This window comes from Peromyscus californicus, unplaced genomic scaffold (genome assembly GCF_007827085.1).
Source record: "Peromyscus californicus insignis strain IS unplaced genomic scaffold, ASM782708v3 Scaffold_4__1_contigs__length_199733344, whole genome shotgun sequence".
Taxonomy (NCBI): domain Eukaryota; kingdom Metazoa; phylum Chordata; class Mammalia; order Rodentia; family Cricetidae; genus Peromyscus; species Peromyscus californicus.
Genome location: NW_026294562.1, coordinates 144,304,522 through 144,318,463, shown reverse-complemented (window position 1 = coordinate 144,318,463; position 13,942 = coordinate 144,304,522). Strand labels below are relative to the sequence as shown.

The window sequence follows — 13,942 nt, the reverse complement described above, 5'->3', positions numbered from 1 at the left end:
AGGAAGACCTATCTCAGGTTGTTGTGAGTCCAGACCTTTTTCAGAAGACCCTGATAGCTGAAAGTAAAACCCAAACCAAACGTGTTGAAATCTATATCCTGTGACTAGCAGAGTTTCTAGATTGAGTAGAGGAAATTATTTAACTTTGCCTTAACTAGAAGATGTTGAATATCTTTTTTAACCAACCACAGTATTGTAGCAAAAGTTGAAATTTCTGCCAAATCAGACATATATATGGGAATGATGGCATATGTCAATAAAACTGTGGTGATCTTTCTCCAAAGTCTAGCCTGACGTTTCTATGGCCGGGATTTGCATTTTATATTTTTGTCTCACACTGAGACACTTGACTTCAGTGTAAGAGGTCTGATAGTACGCTGGTCTCCCTGGAAGAACACCTACCACAACATCTTTGGGATTTAAAATGGAAAGCCATTTACCTTCCTGCCCACTTCCCTCAGCCAAGTAGAGGCAGGCAGCATGTGTTTATGCCATGCCTTTGTCCATATATGTGCAGGTGAGTGTAGGTATCTGAGTTCGTGGCTGTGTGTGCATGTGGATGTATATGATGGAGGGTAGCTGGGAGCAAGTATCAACTAAAATTAACATTCATTTTTTTAAAGACAAAGCATGCTCTTTGGTTTCTCTTCCTTTATTTTTTTTTTTTTTTACTCTTCATTTAAAAAATATTTTCCTTGTGGTCTCTTTTTCTTCATTTTGCATGTATTTATTTTGGGTGTGTATTCATGCAAAGAGGGTAGAAGACTACCTGAAGGAATTGTTTCACTCCTTCCACCATGTGAGTTACCAGGACTGAACTCAGGTTTCAGGTTTGCTGGCTAGTGTCTTTCCCCATGAGTTCTCTTGCTGGCCCTGCATTCTTTATTTTCTTGACAGAAGTGAACTATATCTATTTGTCTTTGTTAAAATCAAAGGATCTTAACTTTGGGGAATAGAGTTATGTAACACACATGCAAGTGCTGTAATAAGTTCACAAATTTCATTCCAAGGTATTAAATTTTGTGCCAAATAAGAGGTAAGAGTAAGGTAAAATAGAAAGAAAACCAACTAAACAAATAAAGTATTTTTTAAAAATTGTATCTTTAGCTCACACTTGGCCTACAGATTAAGTACTACTGCAATAATAAGTCAGGGGACCTTTCATAATAGCCTTTGCACAGCAATCTAAATATAATCTTTTTGGTTAACTTTCCATCGGTTACCTGCTGTCAGGAAGCAGCTTCCTGTGCAGCCTAATTTTTCCAGGTGCAGTTGTCTAGTGCCTCTCAGTCTTTATTGAGATCTTCCTATTTCTGTAACAATTCTTCAGATTTCTGTGGACCTACACAAATCACCGTAAGTACAAACAGACCAGCATATACTGTGTATACAGTGTCTGCACTGCAGGCGTCTGGCTTCTTAGAAGTTGGCTAGCCTATACACTTCTATCCCGATATTCAAAACAGTATGTCTTCATAGAGTTTAACTTGAGCTTTTGAACAAAAAGCACATTAATAATTAAAGATGCTGATTATTGTTTAAAGTTCACATACACACATATTCATCCTGTGCTGCTCTATGAAGTATAGTCCAGCCTCTCCTCTAGAAATTGCAATGTTTCTCTATAAAATAAGGCACAGATGCTCTTATCAGTGTCACTCTCCACCCTTATCCTCAGCCCTTCTTTCTTTTATTGTTACACTTGATGAATCATGGTAGGAACACAGCAAGCCAGAGCCAAGCTAGTATCTCAAGCTTGGATTGTATACTGTATCTTTTGGTAAATAAGATCAGATGCTCCTCAGTTTATAGTATTGTGACATCTTTTTGTTTTGTTTTGTTTTTCCAGACAAGGTTTCTTTGTGTAGTTTTGATGCCTGTCCTGGGTCTTGCTCTGTAGACTAGGCTGGCCTAGAACTCACAGATATCACCTGCCTCTGCCTCCCGAGTGCTGGGATTAAAAGCATGTTCTACTGCTGCCTGGCTCTTTATTAACTCATCAGAAGTCGAACATATTGTAATCATAATACATAGAACCTTCCCAGCCTACAGAATGTCAGTACTCAATGTTGCAGTGTGCTATATGTGTTGGCTGTCTCTGTCTGGAGCTTGAGATTGACTAGGAGCTGTGGATTCTGCTGACGCCCAGCAATGTAACAGGGGCTCCTGGGAAGAGAGCAAAATTCAAAATCCAAAGTCAGTTTTCTCCTGAATACCTTTTGTTTTTAACGTGGAAATACCAGAAAGCTGAAATTGACCCTCTTCGTCAGTGGTGTCTGTACTGTGTGTGGGAATGGAGGAGATATATACCACCCAAACTCCCCATAGTTTTTACTTGTTGTCCCTGTCCTCATGAGGTGCTGCTGTGGAAGTCTCACCCAGAAGAGGGTACTTTCCCCCTGGCTGTGGGTGTATGTTGGAGTGATTATACCTGAGACTTGAAGTTGAATTTTCCCACTGTTGGACACTGAGCTCTTTCTTCATCCCAGCTATTGCCCACACTGGTGGTCAGCCACTACTTTGAGTCTCTGAGTTTCTTTTCCATCACATATAGCCATGATGCACCAGGATCAAGGGGATTTCTTCATTCTCTGGAAAAGATGAAGATCTTTGGCTATAGACCAGAGGGAGCATACATTAGTGCCTCAGATCAGCCTTGTTCTGGGAAAGTATTGATCCTTCACTCTGCTGATGGACTGGTCCACAACTTCTTGAGAAAAATAATGTTCCACTGGTAAAGAAAGGTTAGTGGCACTGCGAACTGTTTCTTACAACTGTTCCAGTGCCTTGAGCTCAAGTTTTGCATGAACTCATTAGTGGTCACTGACTTGGGCACAGTTGACCACAATGGCACATTGAGCCTCTGGCAGAGGCCAGCTTGCTATGAAACTGGGGCATCTCTGGATAAGGCACAATGCTGTCCTGACATGAACACATCTTTTAACGTTACCTTTGGGCAGTCATTCCTTTCAAGGTATCAGAAAGGTCTTGGATGCAGAGGGCATTTGGACTCAGTGCCTTCATCTGCCCGCCCCTACCTGCACGACTTCTCTTCTTTGCCCTGCTATCTGTCAGAAGGTGGAGTTATCTTCTATCTCTGTCTTCTCTACCTTCTTTTCAATCTCTGGATCTTATTTTGTTTAAATGTCTTTCTTTGCCCCATTAAACATTGCGTTGCTCTGTGCTAGGGGTTGATAAGGAAGTTACAAATATAATGTCATTTGCCTTATAAAGCACCTGAGGTTGGATGATGGTCATCAAGACATAACTAATATGTGTTCATTTAATTCCCAGGTAGGGAGGGGTGTGTGTGTGTGTGTGTGTGTGTGTGTGTGTGTGTGTGTGTGTGTGTTTGTGTGTGTGTGTGTGCATGTGTGTGTAAGGAGAATCTGTTAAGTACTTTCCAGAATTGTGTTATACATTGAAATATGACAAGTGAAACCTGTACCAGTTTATATTTATATTTAACAACTATTCAAATGATGACCATTGCAAGGTTACTTTTTGAATGTCCTAAGTAGATATTGTTTCTTCATGCTGTGTTTATATGACTATTTTCTGTGACTGTTATATATTAATTTTCTACATTTATTCATTTTTAAATGTTTATTTTTATTATACATTAAGAATTTATAATTACATCTACTTAAGGGGTAAAAATTGATGTTATGATTTATGCATGCAGTGTGGAATAATTGAATCAAACTAGGTATCACATTCCTCCTTAAATATTTAATCTCTTTTGTGGTGAGTAAACTTGAAACTTCCTTTTAGGAATTTATAGTTAGCAATTTTGAAATACACAATGCACTCTTATTCTCCATGCTGTGCAGTAGACCTTGAAAATAATCTTCCTTTCTGAGTTTTTTTATCATTTTAATGTTATCGTCTTCTTCCTTCTTCTCCCAGACTTTCTCAAGCTCATTCTGCTACTACTTCTGGGTTTGATTGGGTTTGGTACTACATACACATCACAACAGTCTGTTTTTCTGTGCCTGGCTTATTTGATGTAGCATAATGTTTTCCATTTCCATCCATGCTGTCACAATGGACAGAACATTCATTGTTGTTGTTAACTAGACAATGTTACATTGTTTATACTACACTTTTTTCTCTGATAATATGTTTTTCAGTAGTTTGGTTGATTCCATAATTTCACAATTGTAAACAGTGTTGCACTCAGCACGGAGTGTAGATATCTTTGACAAACTAGCTTTTAATCTTTTGGGTAAATACAGAATTGCTAGCTCATTTTCAGGTTTTTGTTGTTGTTGTTTTAAACCCTGTATACCACTTTCTATAATGGCTGTGTCAATTTACACTCCCACTAACAGAGTGCAGGGTACTCTTTTCTTCCTGTCCTGGTCAATACTTCTTCCAATTTTCATGATAGACATCCTTCTATGTGTATAATGGTGTTTTATTCCACTACGAACTTCTTATTATCAGTGAGTCTGAAAATTCTTCTCATGTCTGTTGACCATGTGTTTACCCATTTTGAGAATGTCTCCTTTAAAATGAATGTAAACTCTCCTAAAAAGAACCTTCCCCTGTGTTTTCTGGCTTTCAATAATCTTACTTCTGTTAAAACTCATGATGTGTAGAAATTTCCAGAAAATATGAACCAATTTATTGAAATGTCTTAAAGAATTCTACATTAGAGAGTTAGCAGTATGGAGCCTGTACATTTGTATGGGCCATGTTGTCAGATATAGTCTATTAAATATGCCAGTGTGCAGGTTGATGTTTTCTGATTTCCTTTGTGTTTTGCTATTATTAATGAAGAAGATTTTTCATTCTGCATGCTCTGTAATTAAGTATATGATATAGGGTTAGTTATTCACAAGAAGGTCAATTTTCTTTTAAATATTTGCATGCAAATATCCTACACATAGAAATATTTTGGGCAGAATTTTCTCTTTTTTTTATTAGTTCTTTAAGAATTTTGTACAATGTATTTTGATCATGTTTACTTATTCCTGAAACTTCTTCCAAGTCTATCCCCCTTCCTTATACCCAACCAACTTTGTGTCCTTTAAAAAACAGTCAAGTCCAATTTGTGCTGCCCATGTATTCTTAGTTGTTTGGCCTTCCACAGGAGCATGGTCAACCTACCAGGGGCTCTACTCTTAAGGAAAACCAATTGTCCACCTCCCAGCAGCTAAACATTGCCAACAACTCCCCCAATATGGGGATGAGACTTCATTGCCACCTCTCCTCTCCATGACGAAATTTGGTCTGGTGTCCAGAAATCACTGTTTGGCTGCAGTTAACCACATCCTCTGGCTTTTACAACCTTTCTACTTCATATTCCATGGTGATTCCTGAGCCTTTGGAGGAGGGTTATGATATGGATGTCCCATCCAGGGCTGAGAATCCTGCCATTTTTTTATTTCCTGAACCTTGATCAGTTGTGGATCTCTGTGTTAATCTCCATCTACTCAAAAAAAAAAAAGGAGTTTCTCTAAGGAGTGTTGAGAGTTGCCTTAATCTATAGGAATAATGAAAAGTCACTAGGAGTTAGATTAATATTATGCCCATTTATCAGAATAAAACTCTGGGGCGTATGGCCTGTTTAGTTCCATGTTCGTAGCCTGATAATGGTACCAAACATGAGTTTCTTCTTGTGGAGCTGGCCTTCAATTCAATCACAATGTAACTGTCTTATCCCATGATGTTCTTGCCATCACTACACCAGTGGGCATATTTTGCCAGGGAGGTCGATGTTGTGGCTTGCACTATTTATAAATAGGAAAGATTCATGATTACTTTTATGCTCTGGTAGTATACATAGCACCTTTCAGCACTATGAAAGTTAGTCAATGGAGATGAAGCTTCCAGGTGAGTACCAGCTTGATTTCTCCATGTTCTATGACTCCATGTATGTGGTGTATTCAAAAATGAGAACAAGTGTAGAAGGTAACCAATAGCATTGGCTAGCCTATAATGTTGGGTGCGAGGTGCTTACCCACCAACCCCACAGTTCCCCAGAGTTTTCTTGAGTGCGAGCAGCAGGAAACATTAGATAGAAGGATTTAGATTGTGAACATAAACAGATAGAAAATAAAGGATAGCCGTGAGAGGGCCTGAAACCTATTCCAATGAGCCCTGAATGTCTCAGCCCCAGGGTATTTATAGAGATGCCAAGGGGTGGATCAAAAGACCTCCCCACCAGCACAGCCAAGTGCAAACCATTTCAGACACCTGCACTCAGGCCCAGGGTCCAATCATCCTCTTTATGCAGACCTACTGGGTAAAGCCATGAGGAACCTGAAAACTGGCTCCCACAGTTGGGGTCTATGGGACTACTACCAACTCCAAAAGAGAGAGCCCATTCTTGGCATTGAGCTTTTTATTTATTAGTCTGTGGTTTCTAGTAAGTACATTGTTGCCCTGTTATAATGTAACACCAATTTAACTCTTATGAGTGTGTATGTGTGTGTGTGTGTGTGTCTGTGTATCTGTGTGTGTGTCTGTGTGTGTGTGTGTGTGTATATGTGCACGTGCATGCATATTAGGAAGTTTCTACAATTGCAGGCTTCTATATTTTCTCAAAAGGTCTTTAGTGTTATTTATCCCTCCCCATATTCTTTCCTTCACTCTGACTCCCACCCCACGCCTAAATTAAGCCTTTCTGTTTCATCATCCACTTTACTTCGTTATATCACTGTCTCATTGCAAAGCACTCCCTATGGCCCCTTACCAATTTCCTGGGCATTTATGGCTATTTCTAAAGAAATACACATATCTGACAAATCAAAGCTAACATCCATAGGTAAGAGAAAACATGGGATATTAGTCTTCCTGGCCCTAACTTATCTAATGCAGTGATCATTAGGTCACCAACTGGTGATTTCCAGCTCTATCCATTTACCTGAGAATTTCATAATTTTGTTTTTCTTAGCAATGAGATAGCATTCAACAATGATGATGCACTCCATTTTCATTATCCATTCATCAACTGATGGACTTCAAGGTTGTTTTCATTTATTGGGTATTATGAGATTAGCAATGAACTTGGATGGGCAGGTATTTCTGCAGTAGGTGATAGAATCCTTTGAGTATATGCCCAAGAGTGTTACAGCTTGATCACGTGGTAGATCTTTTTCTCTCTTTTTGAGAAATCTTTTATTTCCTTTGTGGCCACACCAAGTTGCATTCTCACCATCAGTGAGCAAATGTTTTCCTTTTCCACATGGCAGCATCTTTTGTCATTTGTAGTTTTATCTTAGACATTCTAATTGGGATAAGATGAAATCTCAAAGAAGTTTTAATTTGGATGTTCCTGATGAGTAAGGATGTTGAACATTTTTCCAAAATGTTTCTCAGCCATTTATATTTCATCTTTAAAGAACTCTGTGTTTAGTTCCATGCCCCATTTTAGTTAGGCCATTTTTGTTGCTGTTGTTGTTTATTTGTTTTGGGTTTTTTATGTTTAGATTCTTGAGTTCTTTATAAAATGTAGGTACTAACTCTCTATGGGATGTATAACTAGTAAAAAAGCCTTTTTTTCCATTCTGTAAGCTGCTAATTTGCTTGAACGATGGTGTCCTTTGGTCTACAGACACTTTTTTAGCTTGATGAGATCCCATTTTCTAATTGGTGGTCTTGATGCCTGCACTATCAGGGTCCTGTTCAGAAACTTCTTCCTGTGCCAAGGAGTCCAGTTGAATTTCCTACTTTGTCCTCTGTCAGACTCAGGGTGCCAGATCTTCTGTGGAGATCTTTGACCCATTTGGAGTTGAGTTTTGTGAAGGTTGAGAGATAAAGAAGTATCCAGTTTTATTCTTCTACATGGTAGTTGTTCAGCTTGACAAGTACCATACTGTTGAGGATGCTGGGCTTGTTTTCCTCTCATGTGTATTTGTGGTCTTTTTATCAAAAATCATGTAGCTTTAAGGATATGGGCTTATATTGTAGTCCTTAGTTCTATTCTACTGTTCAGTTAGTCTGTTTGAGGTCAGACCATGCTGTTTTAATTACTGTAACTCTACAGTATAATTTGAAATGTGGGGATGGTGTTTGTTTTTGTTTTAGTATATGTGTATGGAAATTAGATTTAATTTCATCCTTAAATGCTTATCAGGTTTTCTTGTGAAGGAAATTTGTTCCAACACATTAAAATGATGAAACATTTTCCTTCAAGGATTAGGAACAGTCACACTACTTATTTCATACTGGACTTATTGTAGGTGGAACTTTTTGCCTGTTTTATCTGGTTTTTCAAATTCTGCTGTAGAGTTGCTCAGAATATCCTCTTTTTAAAAAATACATACTACCTTGAAATTCCCTACTATTTTTATGGTCTCTTCATGTTTTCTTGTCTGCCTTGAAAATTCATGTTTTTCAGGAAAATGTTTTAGTTTGGATTTTCTAATCAATTATTACCATGAAGAGCATATTGCTTTATTATAATCTTGGTTATTTTTTTGAGTTGTCAAAATATTTATTTTAAGCTAGGCCATGAAGCTATGATTCCACTCCTATGATTCCAGGACTCAGAGGGCAGGAGCAGTGCGGTTGCCATAACTTATGTGACAGCCTAGGCTGCAGAGTAAATGGCTGCTTTATTTTTACCTTTGCAGTCTAAGCTTTGATCATCTCTGCTCTATTTTCATGAACACCCTCCTGTCTCTACAGATTATTCTCTTAGGGATTGGGAGTGGGAGAATGGAGACTAAAAGCCTTCAGGATTCTGTTCCCCATAGAAACATGGAAACAGAGAACCTCTCTGAGGCAATTTTGTACAATCCCTGAAACAGAAGCCCAGGGTACATAGCAATGGCCCGAACACACAATCAAGAAAAACTGTGTTCAGCAGGAAGGTTTGGGCAATATTTGCTTTCTAGTTCTCAAACACCTCTTTAGCAGAGTTAAGAGCATCACATTCCATTTCTTATTTCTTCCCTAACATCAGAAGGAAGAGATGAGACCTTTGTTTTAAAAGTTATATTCCAAATTGTATATGGAATACATACAGCAAGGAATGCTCTGTTCTGTTGAATTCAGACTGTAGCTAATGAAAGAGAATGCCCCTGCTTGTAAAGGCTACAAAATGACAGTGATGCTCAGATGCCCCTCCTGAGAACGGGAAAGAAACCATGAAAAGCTCGGAGTAAAAGCTGGAAAAATAGAAAAAAAATATTCCTATAGACAAGGGAATTTAAAATTCATAACCATTTCAAGGAAAGGCATATGGTCCTAAAAGTCCTGAGAAACCTTCAGTTTTGTTTAGGTCTGGTGCCTTGGCACAAAGCAAGCCTAAGAGCATGGCTGCAGCATGCTCCACTGCACAGCCAGTCTGCAAAGACTGAGAGAAGTGATCTGATTTTCATTCACCACACTACTATAATCAAATTCCTAACTTCCAGCAAAAGGCCTACAAAGAAGGAGAAAAATTTGTTTACCTCAAAGGAACAAAATGAATTGACAGCTTCTTAGACATTACATTTCCTAGATAAAACTTTAAACCATCCATCTTAGCACCCCAGGTGAGAGAGAAGAGAAAGATGAACAAAGAACTGAGGGAACTGATGACTGTATGTGAGTGAAATGCACAAAATCAACCAAGAAATAGAAATTATAAAAAGAGACCAAACGGAAGTAATTAAAGTGATTAATCCACTAACAGGATTCAACCGTAGATTTGAACACAAAGAAAGAATACATAGACTTGAAACTGTGGCTACTAAAGTGGTTGAATCTAAGGGACAGGAAACAGGAAGAAAGAAGTCAAGTTAACAGAGCCCAGCAAACTTGTGAGAAAACAATAGTAAATCAAAATTTACAGGAATCCTAGGAGATGAGAGAGAGTGGAGACTTTTGAAGAAATAATGGCTGAAAGCATCACCAATTTGATGGATGATATAAATGTAAAAATCCAAGAATCTCAGTGAACTCCGGTAGGGATAGAAACAGAGAGATCTATGACGAGGCACATTATTACCAAAATTTCAAATGCTAAGTACAGAGACAATCTTGACAGCATCAAGAGAAAAGGATTCATCTCTGATACAGGATTCTTAAAAAGATTACATGCCATTTTATCACCAGAAACATTGGGTGCCAAAAACCAGTTAGATAATGATTATATAGGCTAGGAAAGCGAAGCTGTCTACACACAATGCTGTACATGAAAACGGCTCTTAAAAGTGAGAAGGAATGGCGATTCTCCCAGATAATAAATCCTGAGATAGTTTGTTTCTGTTTAATAGGCCTGCTTTAAATGAAGTGTTCCAGTGAGTATTCAAGTGTTCAGATTTAAAGGGACAGATACTGGACATTAATGCTAAGACATATGAAGCTGTGATGATGTCCAGTGATAAAGAATGAAAACCAATGTTACTAAAAGATTTGTAATTCCACTTTTGAACTTTTAGTCTCTATCGGACTTAAATGATGGATTCACTAGCATTTTGCAGGCTGAGGTGGGAAAATCACAAGCCTTTACTATGTTGTGGCAAGGTCTAGGCCAGCTTTGGCTATATAGCTAAAGCACTGTCTCACTGACACCACTCACCACCAAAAAAATACACACAAGGAGTTATAATCAATGTTACTGGTATACCGTGTTCAGAGACACAGTTTCTAATGCCAGTGGTATAAGGGGTGCTGAGATAATTGAAGATTATGTATTAGAACAAAGTATATTGCTATAAATTTGGGATGTTAAATTTAATATGCATGGTAACCAAAAAGAATGTATCTGTGAACTAGCTGCAAATGAAATGAGCAGGAAATCATGTCGTGCTAACAAATCTGCTAAACAACAAATAAAGTAGGTGAAAGAAATGAGAGCAGGAAAAACTCCCAATCATAAAGAAAGCAAGTAGCATTGCTGTAGAAGTCCGTCCTTTCTTATTAGTAATTACTTTAAGTGTAAATGGATTAAACCAATCAAAGGCTAGAGACTGACAGAGCAGAGCATCTAGAAATAAATCAGGATCTAATTATACACTGTCTACAAAAGGTAATCTGAAGGCACAGACTCTAAATACAGATTGGAGTCAAGATCTAAGTAAGTTGAAAGTGAAAGCATGAAAATGTGTATTTCATACAAATGGTAGCCAAAGAAGATGTGAGGCAATGGCGTTGATCTAAAAGAAAACCAACTCTAAGTCAAAAACTCTAGCAAAAGATGAAACACTAGACGTTGATAAAAGAGCCACCAAGAAGATACAGCAACTGTGGACATATTAAACCTCAGAGCAACAAAACAGAGGAGGCAAAGTGTCACAAAATGGAAAGGAGAGGTAGCAACTATACCATTTCTCTGTGCTGAGTTCCGAGAGTAGTTTGTCCAGGTAGACCATTCACTAAAAAGGTGAATCTTCTCCTATCAGAGACTGTAAGAAACTGAAATAGGGGGAGGTGGCCACCAAAACCTACAGCTGGAAGTCCCATGTGATAGAGTGAAGCACAGTGAAGGGACACAGGAATGGCTGAAGCCTTTCCCGAGGGCGCACTCCTCATGGCCCCAGAATCCCACTGAAAGTTTGGTTTTGTGTTTACTTTGTCATGTCCTAGGATGCTGCAGATTTTCTTTTTGTTCCTGTGGGCCCAGAGATTTGAGATTTCTTACTGCAGGATTTATGGAAACTTTTGTGTTAGGGTAGAGGGTAGGGAAATAAAAGTCCCTGTGCTCTCCTTACCACCTCCCTGTGGAGAGCCAGACACAAAGCCAAGTGTAAGCTTAAATGTGCATAGGGGAAAAAAACTGTTCATGAATAAAAGCACGTTTCCACTAATGGTGAATGTGTTTTCAGTGCTTTGCAAGATAAATAAAATTATCAATCCCCCTTTTTATAATGGAGTGGAACACAAACTGGGTATTTTGTAAAGACCAACCAACACACTGACAAACTTTTATCTAGGTTGACAAGGAAAAAAGACAGAAGATTCAAATAACGGAAATCAGATTTTTTTAAACATGGGGCTTCCCTAACAATTATTTACAGACAAACAAGAGGGACATAATAAGCTTATGTGCTATAAAATTATACAAATTGGATGAGAGGAACACATATTTTAGAAACACAAAACCTACCAAAATGGAATTGTGCATAAAATAGAAAATATGAACTTCTCAAAGTGAAAGTTCCACACTGAACGGCTTCAGTGGTCCATTCTACCGAACACTGAAAAACTAAAATTAACACTAGTTAACTAAAGTATTTTCAAAATACTGAAGAGAAGGTGGGCTCTTGCTCACTTCTCCTTTGTCCTGTGAGGCCAGCAGTCCAGTTGTATCAAAGCCAGTGCCAAGAGCTACAGGAGGAGTCTGCAGATAGCATCCCTTGTGAATACTTATGCAAAAACCAACAAAGTATCAACAAACCAAAACCACCAATATAAACCTTAATCAAGTGGCAAAATGTTGCAAAGTAATTTCACATGAAAAATCAGTGTTATATACTGTACAAATAAAATGAAGAAAATAACACATGATCATTTCAACTCAAGTAGACCAAATAAGACAAAATTTAACATATTTTTATGAAAAGACTTGCAGTGCACAAGGAGTAAATTTGATTAGGTGACTTAGTTGTGTATGAAATGCATAAGATCATAAGAGTGAAAGACTGAAAACCTCTCCCTAATCAAGAATAAGATACTCAGTTGTTACTGCTATTAAAGTAGGAAAGAATGACATAAACTTACTTTTCACAGACAGCATGACCATGTGTAAAAGCCAAAGGATTGTATAAATACTCCAGTCTATTGTAGCTAAAAATGAATTCAGAAAAATTGTGGAAGACGAAATGCACAGGTAGAAGCCAGCAGTATTTCTGTGTCACCATGAATGGTCTTAAAAGGGAGGTAAGAAAGCAGATCGCCTAACAAGATACGAATTTCGTTTTTCTTTGTTAATGAGGTTTAAAAAATACGTTTAACTGAGTATAAATTGTGTGTGTGATGAGGGTTGGTACTGGCACATGAATTCAGGTACTTGCAAAGCTCAGAGGCTTTTGGATCCCTTGGAACTGAAGTTATAAATGGTTGTGGACTGTCTGATGTGGGTGTTGAGAACTGAACTCTGATCCTTTGTGAAAGTAGTATGCACTCTTAACTGGTGAGCCATCTCTCTGCTCCAAAGCTATTTCCCAGGCTGCTCTCAACTCTTGTGTTATCCCCCTACCTCTGCCTCTCCTTCATATCCTACAGGTGTGGTCCATTTCAACCTTCACGTTTGCTTTTTTTAACATGTTCTCTCTAGGTGGCCCAGAATGACCACAAACTTTCAATCTTCCTGCCTCAGGTTCCTGATTGCTGAGGTTATAGACATGTTGTCACTATACAATGACATTTTAGTCACAGAATGAAAGACTTGTACACTAAAATCTATGAAGTGTTGTAAAAGAATCTGAAGAAGATGTAACTGAAAAGGACAAGTTGTGTCTTGGATAGAAATACGTATTGTTAAGGTGACAGTACTACCCCAGCTATCTCCACATTCACCATAAGCCCTACCAAAATGCAATAGCATTACATTTGTAGAAATGGAAACTCCTATTCTAATTCCCTATGGAATCTCACGTGATTACAAGTGTCTGAAATAACCTTTCAAAAGAAAGATGGAAGCCTCACAGTTAGTAATTTTAAAATTTACTACAAAACTATGTTAGTCAAAACAAACCACTTGTCATAAGGGTAGACATACTGTCCAGTGAAATAGAATGGATAACCCAGAAATAAATCTTGAAATATATTGAACTATTTCAAGCTAATTTTTTATTATGTTATGGTGGGGCATTTTTCCTGCACGTTTCTCTATGCCCCATTTTTGTGCAGTGTCTAAGGAGGCCAAAAGAGGATGTTGGATACTCTGGAATTGGAGTTACAGACAGCTGTGAGCCACCATGTGGGTGCTGGGATTTGAACACTAGATCTAGTGCAAGAACAAGTGCTCTTAACTGCCAAGCCATTTCTCCAGCTCCATGAA

At 38.2% G+C, this 13,942-nt stretch overlaps 1 protein-coding gene across 2 annotated transcripts in view; it reads left to right on the top strand.

The window, feature by feature from the left end:
- Positions 1 to 13,942, top strand: part of Gabrb3 (gamma-aminobutyric acid type A receptor subunit beta3) — a 243,481-nt gene that overhangs the window by 186,070 nt on the left and 43,469 nt on the right. The window lies entirely within an intron of this gene.